General features: G+C 43.1%; 1 long non-coding RNA gene across 1 annotated transcript; it reads left to right on the forward strand.

Moving 5' to 3' along the window:
• The first annotated feature begins 713 nt into the window (after positions 1-713).
• Positions 714-3,219, forward strand: LOC308677010. Its single transcript, XR_014028396.1, has 3 exons — positions 714-1,548; positions 1,771-1,838; positions 2,198-3,219. It is a non-coding gene; the product is annotated as an uncharacterized lncRNA (long non-coding RNA).
• Positions 3,220-16,259: the final 13,040 nt, after the last annotated feature.

Genomic DNA, 16,259 nt, shown 5'->3' on the forward strand with positions numbered 1-16,259 from the left:
AGCAAAAATGTCGAAAATCACGGTCACATGACTAGAATAGAATCGAATAACAAAGTTGGAAGGGCCTTGGAGATCTTCTAGTGACAACCCCCTGCTTAGGTAGGAGACCCTATACTATTTCAGACAAATGATTGTCTAGTTTCTTCTTAAAAACCTCCAGTGTTGGAATACCCACAACCTCTGGAGACAACGGAGTGCTACAATGGGGTGCTACAAACTATGGGGTGCTACAAACAGCCGTAAATGTAGGCCAATTGCTAAGAACCCAAAATACAGTTATGTAACCATGGGCTTTCAGAACTTCAGAACCAGTTCGTAAATAGCTTTTGGGGTGGGGGCAATAATGACCCCTTTATGACCTGTGAACTTCAACTCCTGGAATTCCTGAGCCAGCATGGAATTCTGGGAGTTGAAGTCCACAGGTCAAAAAGGAGCTATAGTTGCCCTCCCTTGATTTGGGGGGGGGGCTCTGTTGCAATTTTGAATGGTTGCCAAGTGATCGGTTGTAAATCAAGGTCTTATCTATAATGTTAAATGCATTTCTCCTTTGCAGAGGAGATTGAGAAAGTTCTTGTAAAGCCTGGAAACGTATGGGAGAAACTCTAAAACCCTTGATTACACACACACACACACACAGAGAGATGGAAAAACATAATAGCTATTTTAAAATTTTTTTCCCCATACTTGTCAAATTCATAATATCCTGCTAGGTGTTATTCTCCAGGGACAAATAAAAAGCTTGCTCATAAGAGTGTAGGTTTTCACAGCTGCTATTTATTGCTGAAGTGACTTCCGGGTAATCTTTCTTAGAAGTAACTTTTATTAAAAAGCTTGTTGTTTGAGAGTGGACTTTTTTTTTTTGCAGGCTATAAACTCTATTTCCTGATAAAAGTTCCAGGGCTGATTTCCTCCTTGAACTAAAGCACTGATTTATTGCTGATGGAACATCTGATTCAATTGCTGAAGTTGGCTGATTTGTTGCTAAGCAGAGCTGACTAAATAACAGAGTTGGCAGGGACCTTGGAGGTCTTCTAGTCGAATCCCCTGCTCTAGCAGAAGACCCTATTACCACGCTGACCAGTCTCTTCTTGAAATCCTCCAGTGACAGAGGATCCACAACTTCTGAAGGCAAGCTGTTCCGTGATTAGTTGTTCTAACAGTCAGGAAGTTTCTCCTTAGATCTAGGTTGCTTCTCTCCTTGTTTAGTTTCCATCTGTTGCTTCTTGTCCTGCCTTCAGGTGCTTTGGGGAATAGGTTGACCCCTTCTTCTTTGTGGCAATTTATCAAAATAACGAAGCAGAAAAGGTACAAATGGAATGACTATGGGGTGGATAATGCCGGTAACTAAAGAAGACTGTTACTAAAAAAAAAAATTACGGTAGAACGTTTGGTGAAATCTCGTAGCCAGTGCTTTTTTTGTAAAAGAAAAAGGTGCCGGAACTCACACATGTCATACAACCCACCTTGCCTACCCTACAAGGTTCCATCCAAAAAAGGTGCCGGAACTCCGTTCTGAGCGTTCTATGACAAAAAAAGCCCTGGAATCAAGTAATATACAAACTGAATCAACTAATAAAGAACCATAGAAAGCATTGTGGCAATGAAGCTGTGAAGAAGCTGTGAATACTCCCAACACTGGAGGTTTTTAAGAAGAGACTGGACAGCAATTTGTCTGAAATGGTATAGGGTTTCCTGCCTGAGTAGGGGATTGGACTAGATGACCTCCAAGGTCCCTTCCAACTTCTATGAGAAAAAAAGCCCTGCTCGTAGCCATAGGCTCGCATTGCATTATGGCAAGAACTTCACAATGATCCAACTAGGATACATCTAGATCAGGGGTGTCAAACTCAATTTCATTGAGGGCCGCATCAGCATTGCTGTTGCCCTCAAGGGGCCGGGTGGGTATGGCCAGGGTAGGCGTGGCCTACTGGGTGGGCATGGCTAGAGTGGGTGTGGCCTACTGGGTGGGCGTGGCCAGCTCTACATCATTGGCATCAAGGGTGCCTATGGGGGCCTGGGCAGGAGTGGGACAGATCTGAGGGTCTCTGGCAGAAGGAGGGTCTCTCGGGCAGGGCCAAGGCAGTGGGGGCCATTCCCTCACTGTTTCCAGGATGGCTTCACGGGCCACATGAAACCACTTCGCTGGCCGGATCCGGCCCCCGGGCCTCGTGTTTGACATGTCTGATCTAGATTCTAGAAAGTTCACAAGTAGGGACGGCAAGGTGTTTCCTGACAGTGAGAACAACTAATCAGTGGAATGGCTTGCCTGTAAAAGTGATGGGTGCTCTAACACTGGATGTTTTCAAGAAGAGACTGGATAGCCATTTGTCCATAATTTTATAAGGTCTCCTGCCTTGAGAGGGGGGTTGGACTAGAAGACTTTGAAGGTTCCTTCCAGTCCTGAGTACTACATTAACCCACTTCTATTGTCCTTTTCTGCAGTTAATATCTAAGCTGATGTTGGCCGAGTCCAGCAACAGTAAGCAGCAATCAAGTCTCCTGCCTCTAAATGTCAAATTTTCCTTTCTTAAGTTCCATTTTAACTAGGAGACATCAGGATATCATATTATGATGTCTTCTCATTGTGTTCATTTTCCATTGTTTATTTTATGGGTTCTTTTATTTTACGTCTGTTTATATTCCTTTCATTTTCTCTCTTTTTTATTACCCGGAATAGCCCCAAGGCGAGATTGGCAGCAAATAAATTTAACAAAAAACAGAATAACAGAGTTGGAAGGGACCTTGGAGATCTTCTAGTCCAACCCTCTGCTCAAGCAGGATACCCTATACCAGGGGTAGGCAACCTCGGCTCTTTTATGACTCGTGGACTTCAACTCCCAGAATTCCTGAGCCAGCCATGCTGAGGGGAAAGGGAGAGGTTTCCAAGCTGAGCCATGCTGGCTCAGGAATTCTGGGAGTTGAAGTCCACGAGTCATAAAAGAGCCGAGGTTGCCTACCCCTGCCCTATACCATTTCAGACAAATGGCTGTCCAATCTCTTCTTAAAAACCTCCAGTGTTGGAGCACCCACACCTTCTGGAGGCAAGTTGTTCCACTGGTTAATTGTTCTCACGGTCAGGAAATTTCTCCTTAGTTTTAGGATGGTTTTCTCCTTGATTAGTTTCTTTCCGTTGCTTCTTGTCTGTCCTCTTTCAAGTCTCTCTTTGCCAACCTTCGTTTCAAACTAAAAAAAAATAAATCCCCAGTCAGTCAAAACAAAACAAAGGATTGCCTTTTCATTTTGATTTGTCCCCCCCTTTCCTCCCCGTATTTTTCCTGGCTTCGAAGACAGCAGAGAGTTTCACGGGTGCCCAATGCTAGAAGAAAGCATTGTTCCTTTTGATGAAGAAATGACTAATTCACATCCCATGTGGTTGTGCCCTTTGTCTGGTGACGTAACATTTCTTACCAGAAAGGCAGCGTCATCCACAAAGAAGTGTGGAGGCCCTTTCTGTGCTGGCTGCCTGCTAAGCACTGTATTAGGAAATAAATGCACCTTGGGCACTTTTGTGTGTGTTTCAGTTTGCCAGGACTAATCTCTGAAGGCCTCTTCGCTTTGTTCTTGTTTTAAACAATTATTTTGGCCTCTTGCACACCTATTTGGCATCTGGAGGGGCCATGTGATGATTTCTTGTTCCCTCTCAGCTTAAAACAGTTCCTTTATTGTTTGAAAAAGCTCCTTCCGGCCTGGTCCTTCTCCACCAAAGCTCGATTTTCTTCCTTTTCTTTTAAATAAACAGTGCTAATGCCATGGAGATTGCACAATGCATCGCCAACCTTGAGAAAGAGAGAGAGAGAGAATGCAAGGGAGAGACAGAGGTTAGTGCATGAGCTTGGCAGCCATATCTGTTCTGTTTCTGGCATATTCCAAGAAGGGGAAAAAAATACAGTTGGTAATCCCTTGCCAATGGCACTCAAACATCAGCCGGGAAACAGGAAGTGATGGGGTTGTAGTGGATAAGCCAGCTGGACAAGGAGCTGAACAGGAATGAGGACTCATTCACTGCTTGAGAACAGGCGCTGCAGATAGAGTCAGCTTCCCAAGTCAAGAGAAGATGGAGAATCTGAGATGGAAGCATATTGCTGTCAAGGATCCCTTTGGTGCAGTTGCAACTGGGACAAAAGAGACCCAATTGCGTAAAACTGGGCTAGCTTATAGGGAGCAGCCAATCTAGAAATAGCGGCCAAAATAGAAATATAACACTGGCATTATAATGAATATAGGAAAGGGATGCGGTGGCTCAGTGGGTTAGGACGCTGAGCTTGTCGATCAGAAGGTCGGCAGTTTGGTGGGTTGAATCCCGAGTGCCGCGTAACAGAGTGAGCGCCTGTTACTCGTCCCAGCTTCTGCTAACCTAGCAGTTCGAAAGCACGTAAAAATGCAAGTAGAAAAATAGGGACCACTACGGTGGGAAGGTAACAGCGTTCCGTGAGCCTTTGGCGTCTAGTCATGCCAGCCACATGAACACGGAGACGTCCTCGGACAAGCGCTGGCTCTTCGGCTTTGAAACGGAGATGAGCACCGGCCCCTAGAGTCGGAAACGACTAGCACACAGGACTCTCCTGTTGTTTATTCTTCTTCTAACATTTTCTTTAAAACAACAAGAGCAACAGAGTTGGAAGGGACCCTTGAGGACTTCTAGTCCAACTTGTGCCTCAGGCAGGAAACTCTATACCATTTCAGACATGTGGCTGTCCAGTCTCTTCTTAAAAAACCCCAGTGTTGGAACACACACAACTTCTGGAGGCAAGCCGTTCCACTGGTTAATTGTTCTGACTGTTAGGAAATTTATCCTTAGATCTAGGTTGCTTCTTTCCTTCATTAGTTTCCAGCCCTTGCTTCTTGTCCTGCCTTCAGGTGCTTTGGAGAATGGGTTGACCCCCTCTTCTTTTTGGCAGCCCCTTAGATATTAGGACATTGATACAATGTCACCCTTAGTCTTTCTTTTCATTAAATTGGGCATACAATACCCAGTTCCTGCACACGTTCTTCGTATGTTTTAGCCTTCAATCCCCCCTTTTCTGCACTCTTTCCAGAGTCTCAACACCTTTTTTTATATCATGGAAACCAAAACTGGATGCAGTATTCTAAGTTTGGCCTTACCACGGCGTTGGAAAGTGGGATTATCGTATCGTTATCGTATCGTATGAACACTTTGTGTGATCTTGATTCTATCTCTCTATCCCTAATGCAGCCCAGGATTGTGTTGGCTTTTTTGGCAGCTGCAGCACACCTTTGGCCCATGTTTCAGGGAGTCTCCATTAGGACTCCAAGATCCTCCACAAAATGAAATTGTAGAGGACAGCACTTCAAAAAGGAATATGTGTGTGTGTGTGTGTGTGTGTGTGTGTATGTATATACATATGTATAGCAGTATGAAGTTCTCGAAGGTTTGTAAATAGTTGTTTTTATTGTTTTTACTATTTTAACAATAAACGGCTGTTTTATATTCTTCCCGGAGTTCGAGAACTTCATACTGCTATACAGATATGCCCGGGATTTGCATTTTTATAATTATTAAGGATATATATATATATAATGTGAATTAGGATATGTGAATCTCTAGTCTTCCATGAACCCTAATAGAGGCATTTCTCATGTTTCTTATTTCCAACTTCTTTGATATCCTCTTCTATTTGATTCATTTCATCAGCCCTTTTTTACAATTCTTGCATATTTAAGAGAGATGATGCTGACTATCTTTCTGCCTGAGAACAGAATCCACGTTGCTCCAGTAAATATGGGAAGCCACGTGTCAAAGGCATTCAGTGGTGAAATAAATTTCTTAAATGAATCTGGGATAGCTGGGGGGAAAAAAATGCCTTTTCTGTCTCTGAAATGCTAAATGGATAACATTTGGGTGAAATGAATAAATAGAGCGATGTGATGTAAGACAGTCTCTCATATTTTCTATGAATCATACTGAACTGGAACAGGCTGAACATTAGTTCAAGCAAAATCCAGAGAATCTGAACTTTGGGATACAGGTAGTCAGTCCTTGACTTAAGGCAAAAATTGGGACCAGAATTTCCATTGCAAAGCAAGGCTGTTGTTAAGTGAATCACACACAATTTTAGAATTTTTGGCATGGTTGTTAAGGGAATTGCTGCTGTTGTTAAGTGAATCATATGATCATTAAACCAGTTGCAATGTATGGCTATGAAAGTTGGACCATAAGAAAAGCTGAGCACCAAAGAATTGAGGCCTTTGAACTATGGTGCTGGAGAAGACTCCTGCGAGTCCCTTGGACTGCAAGGCAATCAAACTGGTCAGTCTTAGAGGAGATCAACCCTGACTGCTCTTTAGAAGGCCAGATCCTGAAGCTGAAACTCAAATACTTTGGCCACCTAATGAGAAGGAAGGGCTCACTGGAGAAGAGCCTCATGCTGGGAAAGGCTGAGGGCAAGAGAAGAAGGGGACAACAGAGAATGAGGTGGCTGGATGGAGTCACTGAAGCAGTAGGCGTGAGCTTAAATGGACTCCAGAAGATGGTAGAGGACAGGAACGCCTGGAGGAACATTGTCCATGGGATCGCGATGGGTCAGACAAGACTTCACAACTAACAACAACATGATCCTTAAAAGAATCCAGTTTCTCCCCTTGACTTTGCTTGTCGGAACCAGGTGGGATGGCTGTGAATGGCGATCACATGACTTCAGGGTGCTACAACTGTCATAAATACATACACGTAACAAAGGGCAGAGCATTAATTGCAGAACTGCTGCCATCTTGACTTTTTTAACCCCACTGTGGAAGACCCTCCCTTGGAAAAGAACATCTTTCTGACCCAGTTTGGAAAACATATGTACTTTATTGTAATGGAAACAGTAAATGTATGCTTGGAGAAGGAGACAGACGTGTCTGCTAGACCGGTCACGATCCAATGCACATTCAGACAAGGAATGGAGAAGGAAAATAAACAAATACAGTCTGGAAATATATAAATATATACCAGTATGCAATTAATATGGAAATGACAGCCCATCCCATTCCAGTATCTTCAGAAATTTAATCATAGAAGATAGACCATAGAACCATTGGGCTGGAAGGGACCTTGGAGGTCTATTCCAACCTGCCTGCTTTATGCCATCCCAGTCAAATGGTGGTCCAGTCTATTTCTGAAAACCATCCGTTGATGGAGCACCCACAAATCCCACATCTCCTTTGACTATGTATGGGAGAGAGAGGGGGAGGGAGGGAGGGAGGGAGGGAGGGAGGGAGGGAGAGAGAGAGAGAGAGAGAGAGAGAGAGAGAGAGAGAGAGAGAGAGAGAGAGAGAGAGAGAGAGAGAGAGAGAGATATTTGGCTCAAACTCACCCAGGAAACATTTATGGCTGGGGTGGCTTTCAATCTGCCTTTTGGGCCAAACTTCGCTGGATTTTACATTTTTATCTGCCTTTCAAGTCCTTCCTAGGGACCTGAGATAGGGAGGTTTATTATGGTTCTCATACAATCAGCCGAATTTGACATTGTTGTCTTCTTTTCTCCTCCTCCTCCTCCTCCTCCTCCTCCTCCTCCTCCTCCTCCTCCTCCTCCTCCTCCCAAATTTAGGTATTGCCTATCTCACTCTCAGAATGACACTGGGTGGTTTACATGATTCTTATACTAAATAAAAATATGAGAGTACACTATATACTTTGCCTTGAACATTTGAAGAAAGGCTTTGGTTGCAAATGTGACAAATAAATAGATAAGGCACCAGTAAAAGTCCACTAAATCTACTCAACCAATGAGGAGCTGCAAATCCCATGGAGCTGATAGAAAAACAGTGACAATCAATATATTAAAAAGCGATAGAGTCTCCCCTTCCCCTCCAGTTGATGGATTGGATAGGAAATGATAGGAATATTTCCATGTAGAATTGCCTTGTTTTATTCCAGGACAACAGAACTCAACCATACAGTGATTAATTTGCTTCTGAATCAAAACAAGAGCCTTCATGCCTGCAATTTAAGAGAAGTCTCAGAACATAAGTATTTTACTACCCCTTTTGAGATCACTGTTTGCACTTTTATTCCGTTCATCTTCCATCCATCCATCCATCCATCCATATATACATCGATCCATTGATCCATCCATCCATCCAGGATCCTTTGACTTTTCCTTTCCCCCCCTCTTTCTAATTTTTTCCTTCCCTTTCTCTTTCTCCCCCCTTCCCTTCCCTTCCCTTTCCCAAAGGCAGCAGACACATATTATTTTTTTTAGCACAAGCATACACCTCTACGAATAAAAATATCTTGGTATTCAATTTCAAAAGCAGGGTACATGTTAAGAGTGGTTGAATGAAGTGCTCAAAAATCTCTTTCCTGTGTTTTGTGAGGCCATTTTGCCATTTTGTGCAAAGTTTTCCTAGGTGTGCATTCTTCCTCCATGGGCACATGAGGACCACATTCTGCCTATAAGTCCATACAGAGTTTTCCCTAAAGCAGGGGTCTCCAAACTTGGCAACTTTAAGACTTCAACTCCCAGAATTCCCCAGCCAGCCAAGTCTTTTGCTTGCAGTTTTGCTTAACAAACTGGAAACTGAGGTGTTCCATTAAAGTATTGAGATGTATTGCATTAAAGGACTGAAATTCCAAAGCTGGTATTTTTCCAGATGTTTTGGTTAGGGTTTGCTGAACTCTGACCCTTCCATTGCACATTATTTCCCTCAACTAAAGCTAAAGTAAAATTTATATAGAAAACTAGTGTGTCAAACTGTGATTGCGGATTCCTGTCTTTGTTTTCCATCACTGGTCCATGTTTGGAAAATTTCTGGAGACTACAAATCTTTGACAAGACAGAAACCAAATACTTTTAAAGCCAAAGAGGCCGAATTGCAATGAAAGCAGGCATTGCACTCATTTGAAACCTATGAACCAGTCTTTGTGCAAAAGGCTTTTGCTCTGCCCATGCTCAGAGGCATCCCACCCTTCAGTCAAGTTGATGACACAATCTTTTCTTCCTTGAGCTGGACGTGAATCACCCTGGCACTTCAGAGATGTTTCAGGGCAGGACCAAATTCCACTTGGGAGGTCAATTTCATTTTTATTTAAAAGGAAGAAATTACAGAGCAAACAATCCTGTGAAGAAAATGTCTGTATTTCGGAGAGAATAAAATGCTAGGAAGCAGATGTTTTTGTGAACAGTTGAGCAAAAAGTTTAAACGATAGGATCACTGCAAATAATTCCTAAGAAATTCTGCATGACTATACTTCTCTTTTCCACGGAAAAACAGAAAAGAGGCATTTCCAAACTAGCATATGATATAACCAAAGGCTTAGTTCATTCATCCTGTTATCCTCATGATGTCCCTAAGTCATGAGATTTTGCTACACCATGACTGTATTACACTACAACCATCACTATTTCCTAAAATAGAATATTTATTTGTTGGTTTTTATTCTCCCTTTATTACTTTAATAAGTAACTCAAAGAGGTGACTGTACCTCATACTCCTTCTTCCTCCTATTTTCCCTAAAACAACCCTATAAGGTAGGTTGGGCTGAGAGACAGTGACTGGCCAAAAGCCTCCCAGCTGGCTTTCATGAGTAAGATGGGATTAGAACTCATAGTCTCCTGGTGATTGGCCTGAAGTTACCTAGCCATTTTTCATGACTGAGGCAGGACTAGAACTCACAGTCTCCTGGTGATTAGCCCAAAATCACCCAGCCAGGTTTCATGCCTAAGGAGGGACTAGAACTCACAGTCTCCTGGTGATTAGCCCAAAATCACCCAGCCAGGTTTCATGCCTAAGGAGGGACTAGAACTCACAGTCTCCTGGTGATTAGCCCAAAATCACCCAGCCAGGTTTCATGCCTAAGGAGGGACTAGAACTCACAGTCTCCTGGTGATTGGTCCAGAGTTACCCAACCAGCTAGACTACAACTCGTTGTCTCCTAGTTTCTAGGGCAGCACCTCCACCACTGTATCAAACTGGCTCTTTATTTCATATGTTCATTGACTCACGTATTGAAGCAATTTCTAAACTGACTACCTGAACAAGCCATGTTAATCCCAAAGCAATTTAAGAGACGTGTATTTATTCTGCGTGGGAATAAACAGGGTTCAGCAAATGTTTAGTAACACCGAGCAGGAAGTAATTCAAGGATGTGTGAAGTTCCCTTAGTTGCTTAATATTCCTGAGTATATATGTATGAGAAAGGTTTGTGGTGGTGCTACAGGTATGTTGATTAGGAAAATGAATACAGGTGTGTGTGTATACACACACACACACACACATACACACATATATACAGTATATACATATACATATACATACCTACATACCTACATACATACACACACACACACACACACACACACACACACACACACACACACATATATATATATATATATATATATATATATATATATATATATATATATATATATATATATATATATATATATATATATATATATATATATATATTTGTTTTCTGAGGTTTTCGCGGGTGTTTGTATGTAGATCTTCTCCCAGAAGAGCGAAGCTGAAGCCACCAGCCTGAGGATGACGGATGGGATTTCGTCAAAACGTCGCCCTGATACCTCCAATTCTACGTGGGAAAAAACCCGAATGACCAAAGATCTACATATATCTACATATATCGGAGCCGAACAAAAGCAGCACAACTCACCAGTTCAGGTCTAAGGCTGGCAGCTGAGACCAGCCCATCCACTCAAAACACATCCCCACCCAATCAGAACACAGCCCCCATTCAAAACACACTCCCACCCAATCAGAACACAGCTAGCCCCCCACCCAATCAGAGCACACCTCCACCCACAGAACACACCCCCTCTGGCAGTTTAAAAAAGAGGAACAAACAGCCACTACCACACACTTCTCCCAGAAGAACGAAGCTGAAGCCACCAGCCTGAGGATGACGGATGAGATTTCGTCGAAACGTTGCTCTTATACCTTCAATTCTACGTGGGAAAAAACCCGAATGACCAAAGATCTACATACAAACACCCGCGAAAACCTCAGAAAACATATATATCATCTATATATCTATATATCTATATATCTATATATCTATATCTATATCTATATCTATATCTATATCTATATCTATCTATCTATCTATCTATCTATCTATCTATCTATCTATCTATCTATCTATCTATCTATCTATCTGTCTGTCTATCGAGATGGTGGCTGAAAGCCCAAGTGATTAAATCAAATATCTCAATTACAGTCTTTTTTATGCTTTCTTATGACCTGTACAATCAAAAAGAATACAGTGAAAAACAAAAATACAGGTAGTCCTCCACACTTATGACCGTTGTGGCATCCTTGTGGGTCATGTGATCAAAATTCAGACACTTGGCATCTGACTCATATTTATGACAGTTGCAATGTTCTGGAGTCATGTGATCCCCTTCTATGTCCTTCTGACAAGCAAAGTCAGATTCACTTAACAACCATGTCACTAACTTAACAACTGCAGTGATTCACTTAACAACTATGGCAAGAAAGGTGGTAAATTGGGGCAAAACTCACTTAACAACTGTCTCACTTAGCAACAGAAATTTTGGGTTCAATTGTGGTTGTAAGTCGAGGTCTACCTGAAATTTGACCATAACCATCCCTTATTGGCAAAGCAAAACAAAACAAAGCAAAACACAATAGGACAATAAGATAACATATCTAATCAAAACTTTTGCACAGTTGTATAACTTGGTGGATATATTTGGTCAGCTGATGTGTGAGGGTGGGGTTAGCATCCCTTAAAAGATAATAAACACAAAAATTATCTGTGTGGCCCTTGCCTTTGAAAATGATTGGGGCGAGCAGAGCATGTTGTGGGGTACCATAGAAAGGGCACCCTATGGGTAGTCCTCAAATTATGACCACAAATTTTTGTTGTTAAGTGAGACATTGGTTAAGTGAGTTTTCTCCCATTTTACGACCTCTATTGCCACCATTGTTAAGTGAATCGCTGCAGCTGATAAGATAGTAACCCGGTTGTTCCGGGAATCTGGCTCTCCCACTGACTTTGCTTGTCAGAAGGTCGCAAAAGGGGATCACAGGACCCTGGTCATAAATATGAACCAGTTGCCAAGCATCTGATTTTTGATCATGTTACCATGGGGATGCTGCAAAGGTCGTAACTGTGAAAAATGACCTTCAGTCTCTTTCTTTAGTGCCGTTGTAACTTTGAACCATCACTAAATGAACTGTCGTAAATCAAGGACTATCTGTATAGAGACATGAGCGAGAGGTTCTATGAGGGCAAATCTCTGCAAATAAGGCTTTCTCTGAAATCTTCCCGCCAGGAGAGCTGATGAGAGGGCATCTGAGCAGGCCCTGGAAAAGACCCATCTATATTTGCTTAAAAGATCAGATTGTATAAATTGTAGACGCATGGCACAATATAGGGGAACAAACCCATCAGGGCAAGATTCAGCAGTCCATCTGCATTTAATGAATGAATGAACCTTTATTGTCAAAGTACAACCATGTGTACATTGAGATTGGCTCAGCCTCCCTTCGTCCCGTTTCCCCCCCCCCCACATTACAACTCACCGTGACAACAAACCCACCATCTGGTTACACCATGTGAGCTAATTGCACAACACACCGGCCTCACAAGTCAATCATAAAAGGTAAAAGGTAAAGGTTCCCCCACACATGCATGCTAGTCGTTTCCGACTCTAGGGGCCGGTGCTCATCTCCGTTTCAAAGCCAAAGAGGACGTCCGAGGACGTCTCCATGGTTATGTGACCGGCATGACTAGATGCCAAAGGCGCACGGAACGCTGTTACCTTCCCACTGGAGTGGTCCCTATTTTTCTACTTGCGTTTTTACGTGCTTTCGAACTGCTAGGTTGGCAGAAGCTGGGACGAGTAACAGGCGCTCACTCTGTTACGCGGCACTCGGGATTCGACCCGCCAAACTGCCGACCTTCTGATCGACAAGCTCAGCGTCCTAACCCACTGAGCCACCACATCCCTTAAGTCAATCATACACAGAGTTATTTCCCATTCAGGAGCCTGACAGCCTATAGATAGAAGCTGTTCTTCAGCCTGTTGGTGCGGCTGGCTATACTCCTGTATCTCCTACCCAATGGTAGGAGAGTAAAGAGGTACTGACCAGGGTGTGAGTCATCCCTGAGAATTTTCCTCACTCTTCCAAGGCAGTAAGCCCCGGCAATGTCATCCAGTGGTGTCAGGGGACAGCCCACGATGTTTTGTGCTGTGCTCACCACCCTCTGTAATATCTTCCTATCCGCGGCTGTCAGGCCAGCATACCAAACCACAATACAGTGTGAGAAGACGCTCTCTATAGTAGACTAGTAAAAGAAGGTCATTAGCCATTGTTCTAGTCCACATTTTGGACAGAGAGGACCGCTGGTTTGAAAGAAGGGGTCAAAGAGGCCATCTATGTCAAAACTGAACAGCCCTCTCTCAACAGAGGGGGAGGGATACGACATTGTCTATCTCCAGTCTACAACACAGCCCTTTCAACAGTTCTGAGGCAGCTCCACACACATTTGCACCCCTCAGATGACCCTGAGGACACAGATAAACCACCAAGTGGCCTCAACGATTCTCTAAAAGAATACAAATGACCAGCTGTCTGCAAGGAATATAAATTCTTCCATTCCCCACCATCCATTCAGAGCCGAAATGGATGGTTGAGAAGTGAAATGTCTTCAGAGAAAAACAAGGAAGTCCAGTTGCCTCGTGAAAAAGCGCCTTTGGGATACCCTGCAGTAGAGGGCTTGCAACTGTCTAATGTTTGGCAATAGAATTCAGGGGTATTGGTGATATCATGTTTTAATTTATTTAATTTAATTTGTTGACGATCTATGTCCCCGATTCTTTTACTATTGAATTTGGCCTTCTCTGGAGTTAATTGGCTGAAATATTCAGGAAAACAGCCGAGACTTCAACCTTCTCTATGCAGATACGGTGCCAATGAGTTTGGTTCGACTCTATAGCCGAGGCATCAGGCTGTAGAGTCAAACATGATTCTAAATGGGGTCACTGGTTGTTTTTTTTGCAGACATTTCATTGTAACATCAGCAGCGCTAGAAAAGAGTGGGGAAGTACAATTGGAATCTGATACAGGTTTGAGCCTTAATATTTGGCACATTAGTTTCAAGCCTCAGAGCTGCGTTGAGGATGCATTTGGGGGTACTGGACAAGGCCCTAAGAAAATTTGATTGAATGGCTTTCAAGTTATCAAAATTTCATAAGACCTCAGATTCGTGTATGGGCCAAGCGAACGTTAGGAAGCTTGCATGACGCAAAAAAGCAGCATAGATGTGATAACCTATCACAGACCAAGGTGGTTCTGGCAGTTGCCTGGGAAAATGAACAGTTGTGAGTGGGGAACTGTCAGAACAAGAAGGTGAATTTTTGTGCCCTGGTAAATCATTTACTAAAGATGGGGAGATGGAGGATGAGGAAGAAAGAAGAGGAGGAGGAGAGGAAAAGAAAGAAGAAGAAAGAGGAGGAGGAGGAGAAAAGATGAAAGGAGGAGAGGAAGAAGAAAAAAGAAAGAAGAGGAGGAGAGGAGGAAGAACAAAGAAAGGAGAAGAAGAAAGAGGGGGAGGGGGAGGGGGAGAATGCTTGAATTGCTTATAAAGCCATACGGGCAGGATAAAAATCTAATTAATGAAGCAGGAAGCCTGTCAGATTGAACTAATGCTTGATAAGGTAAAGGTAAAAGTTTCCCCGCACATGCGTGCTAGTCGTTTCCGACTCTAGGGGCTGGTGCTCATCTCCGTTTCAAAGCCGAAGAGCCAGCGCTTGTCCGAGGACGTCTCCGTGGTTATGTGACCGGCATGACTAGATGCCAAAGGCGCACAGAACGCTGTTACCTTCCCACCGTAGTGGTCCCTATTTTTCTACTTGCATTTTTACGTGCTTTCGAACTGCTAGGTTGGCAGAAGCTGGGACGAGTAACAGGCGCTCACTCTGTTACGCGGCACTCGGGATTCAATCCGCCAAACTGCCGACCTTCTGATCGACAAGCTCAGCGTCCTAACCCACTGCTTGATAAGAGAAGCTAAATGTCAAAGTGCGAAATGGGTGTGTCAAGAAAACAGGACATTGTCTGCAAGAGGAATGGGATACACACACAGACACATGGACACACAGATACACAATATTCGTGGGGATAAACAAAAGGACGTAAATGAGTGTGGGTTGAATCCAAAGCGAGTGATCAATTTAGAAGAGGTATGTTGACATGGTTTGGTAATAAAGAGCCGGGTTTCTCAGCCTTGGGTGAGGATGCTGGCTGGAGCATTGTGGGAGTTGAAGTCCACGCATCTTAAAGGTCCCCAGGTCCCAAGGTTGAGAAACCCTGATATGGAGAGTATAAATGAGGACTGAATTGCACAACCAATATTTGAAGGCAAAATGAATTATGTTTGTTATGGATTGTAATTCACAAGAGTTTATGACATATTCAAGAGCCAGTGGTGATAAGCAAATTGCTTATCAGAAATTACTAGATAAACTGAGCACTTGAGCCAAACGTGGTAGAGATTTCTTCTGGTTCACCTCCCGAGATGAATCCAATTAATCTAATTATAGTCTGAACTGGGGGTTCTGGGCCAGAACTCCAGAAGTTGCGAAAAGACAAGTAGCCCTTTGACTTACAACCACAATTCAGCCCCAGAATTTTTGTTGCTAAGTGAGACACTTGTTAAGTGAGTTTTGCCCCACGTTATGACCTTTCTTGCCACAGTTGTTAAGTGAATCACTGTAGCTGTTAAATTAGTAACACGGTTGCTAAGTGAATCTGACTTCCCAATTGACTTTGCTTCTCAGAAGGTCGCAAAAGGGGATCACATGACCCCGGGACACTGCAAACATCATAAATATGAGCCAGTTGCCAAGTGTCTGAATTTTGATCGGGTGGTCGTGGGGGATGCTGCAACGGTCATAAGTGTGAAAAAGAATCATAAGTCCCTTTTTTTCCGGCGCCATTGTAACTTCAAGCGGTCGCTAAATGAACTGCTGTAAGTCGAGGCCAACCTGTAGAACTCCCAACAGTCCCAGCAGGTATGGTAAGTGATAAGGAAATGGAGTTCAGTAACTCTTGCAGGTTGCCATTTCTCTTGTTTTATATGCATTGTAATACTTATCTGTACTTTTGTGTTTTTTGTTACCATTTATAGCCTGTCCTTGATCTATGGATTCCATGAAACTGTTGCCAATTCTTGCGTTGCCCATTGATTTCCACAGTGAAATTGCAGAATACTCCTTCAAGATTTGGATTAGGTTGGATTATGGTGGCGGGACTCACAGTGG

Source organism: Vipera berus (assembly GCF_964194415.1).
Source record: "Vipera berus genome assembly, chromosome: Z".
Lineage (NCBI taxonomy): Eukaryota > Metazoa > Chordata > Lepidosauria > Squamata > Viperidae > Vipera > Vipera berus.